The following is a 2,728-nucleotide window of genomic DNA, read 5'->3' on the forward strand; positions in this document are numbered from 1 at the left end:
AATTGTTTACAACCCTTTCAATTCATCTTGCTTGTTTATTTATATTGCTATTTAGTTTAGTGACCTTCTACATCAACTCAAATTGTGACACCCCTAAGACACCACTAGTTTCAATAGAAATCTCATCTCAATTCTCGTCCCTTGGGATCCGACCTTTACTTGCCTCTTTACTAATTGTAGAGTTGTTTGTGAAGCTATAAATTGTGTTTTGATTCGGACGTGACCCAACGACCACATCTATTTAATTGTGAACACGAAACGGACCGATCAAAAATGGCGCCGTTGCCGGGGACGGTGTTTACTTGATTTAGATTTTCTTTTATTGTTATTAGTTGTGTCTTTCTTTGCCTTGGGGAAGTAAAACTCCTCAAGGTTTGTTCTAATTGTTTTCGAGTTGTTTGATATTTTGCATGTCCAGAAGGTCACAAGGTGATTTGTTACCTTTTGACCGTGAAGTTGAAAGAATCTTGACAAACAATAGGAGATTTTCTAGGAGGAATTTGAGAAGTATTAGTGAGGTTGTTCAACCAACTATTGAGTTCATCAACCCTTTTGCAAGAGAAGGTGAGGAGAACCCATTACAAAATACCCCACAAAATCAACCTACAATGCCTAAATTTTCATCGCATTCCGTACCCACCGAGGAGAACCTACCCAATGGTACTCCCACACCACAACATCTAACCGGAAATTTTATTGCCAAATCCGCCTTTATCCAATTAGTCGAAAGGAGCCAATTTGGGGGGATGCCTAGTGAAGAACCTCATTCTCATATGGAAACCTTTTGTGACTATTGTGATGCGATTTCTCAAACCGGTGTGACTCAAGACCAAATTCGATGGGTCTTATTTCCTTTTTCTCTAATCGGCACCGCGAAACAATGGTTGAAGGGCCTTGATAAGGCCACTCTCGGAATAGATTCTTGGAAGAAGTTGGCTCTAGATTTCTACAAAAAGTTCTACCCACCGGAAAAGACTAACATGCTAAGAGCTCAAATTACGGGTTTTAAGCAAAGGGATGAAGAATCTTTGTATGAAGCTTGGTAGCGGTTTAAGGGAATTTGTCGCTCATGTCCTCACCATGGACTTAGCGAATGGTTCTTGGTACAACAATTTTGGAACGGTTTATATGAAGATTCAAGGAACATTCTCAACATGGGATCAAATGGAATGTTCACCGAAGTTGATGACAATCAAACATGGAACAAGATTGAGGAAATGGCGGTCCATAACTCACAATATAGTAGACCTCGCAAGGCTACTAGAGGAGGAAGGCATAAAGTGGACTCCGTTACTCAATTGGGTGCTCAACTTAGTGCTCACATTGACACAATCAATTTGAAGTTTGAACAAGCTATGGCTAAACTTGAAGAAGCCTCAAAATCACCAAAGCATCATGTTAATGCCATGATGGCATCCTCATCAATCCCAAGTGGGATATGTGAGAATTGTGGAACTTTGGGACATGACCAAAGTGAATGTAGGGGAACAAATGAACAAGTAAATGCTTTCCAAGCATACAACAAAGTGGTACCCTTATTCCAATTATTACAATGAAAACACCAAGTTTCATCCAAATCTCTCATACAAAAGCCAAAATGTTCAAAATCCTCAAACAACTTACACTCCACCTCCCATGAGAAACCAAAATCAAAGACCCTTTTACAACCAAAACCAAGGTTACCAAAATCAAAATCCATACAATCACCAAAATGACCAAGGTTTTGATGTTCAAAAAGCGGTCCTCCAAATGCAAAAGAATCAACAAGAGTTTTTCACCCAAATGCAAAAAGATAGTCAAGCAAAGGAAACCACCATCAACAACATTCTAGCTCACACCAAGATGTTGGAAACACAATTGACTCAACTAGCATCTTCAAGCTCACAAAGACAAAAGGGGCAATTACCACCTCAAAGTAATCCCCCAAGACATGAAACGGTTAGTGCCATTCACTTGAGAAGTGGTACAAGGTATGAAGCACCGAAGAAGCAAGTTGAGGATGAAGTTGTGGAAGCTAGTGATAAGGAAGAAATTGTGCAAAACTCCAAAGATGGAGAATCATCAAAAGAAGAAATTTCAAAGAAAAATGAAGACAAGGTCAAGGAGAAGGAGCCCATTGTGATTAGACTTCCTTTTCCAAGTCGTCAAGCCAAGCCCAAATTTGATGACCAACTTGGAAAGTTTATGGAAATTGTGAAGAATTTGGAAGTCTCAATTCCTTTCACGGAATTAATCAATCACGTGCCGGCCTATGCGAAATACATGAAAGATATCCTCACAAAGAAGAAGTCGATCCGGAAACTTGAGACTATCGCCTTCACTAAAGTGAGTAGTGCAATACTTCAAGGGAGTTCACCTCCAAAACTAAAGGATCCGGGAAGCTTCTCAATACCGTGTACCATTGGCGACACCACGATCAACAAAGCCTTATGTGATCTAGGGGCTAGTGTGAGTGTTATGCCGTACTCGGTAAGTAAAAGGTTGGGGATGGGAGAGCTTAAATGCACCAACATCACACTCCAAATGGCCGATAGATCGACGAAGACACCATTAGGGATATGGGAAGATGTCCCCGTGCGAATTGGGAAGTTTTTCATCCCGGTGGACTTTGTCATTGTTGATATGGAGGAAGACTCCAACATTCCAATCATTCTTGGAAGACCCTTCTTACACACCGCGGGTGCGATGATTGATGTAAAACATGGTGAGCTCACTCTAGAAGTGGGAG

General features: G+C 40.8%; 1 non-coding gene across 1 annotated transcript; it reads right to left on the reverse strand.

The window, feature by feature from the left end:
* Positions 1 to 980: 980 nt before the first annotated feature.
* LOC141624459 (small nucleolar RNA R71) lies at positions 981 to 1,087 on the reverse strand. Its single transcript, XR_012534266.1, has one exon. It is a non-coding gene; the product is annotated as a small nucleolar RNA R71 (small nucleolar RNA).
* Positions 1,088 to 2,728: the final 1,641 nt, after the last annotated feature.

This window comes from Silene latifolia, chromosome X, assembly GCF_048544455.1.
Source record: "Silene latifolia isolate original U9 population chromosome X, ASM4854445v1, whole genome shotgun sequence".
NCBI classification, from domain to species: Eukaryota; Viridiplantae; Streptophyta; class Magnoliopsida; order Caryophyllales; family Caryophyllaceae; genus Silene; species Silene latifolia.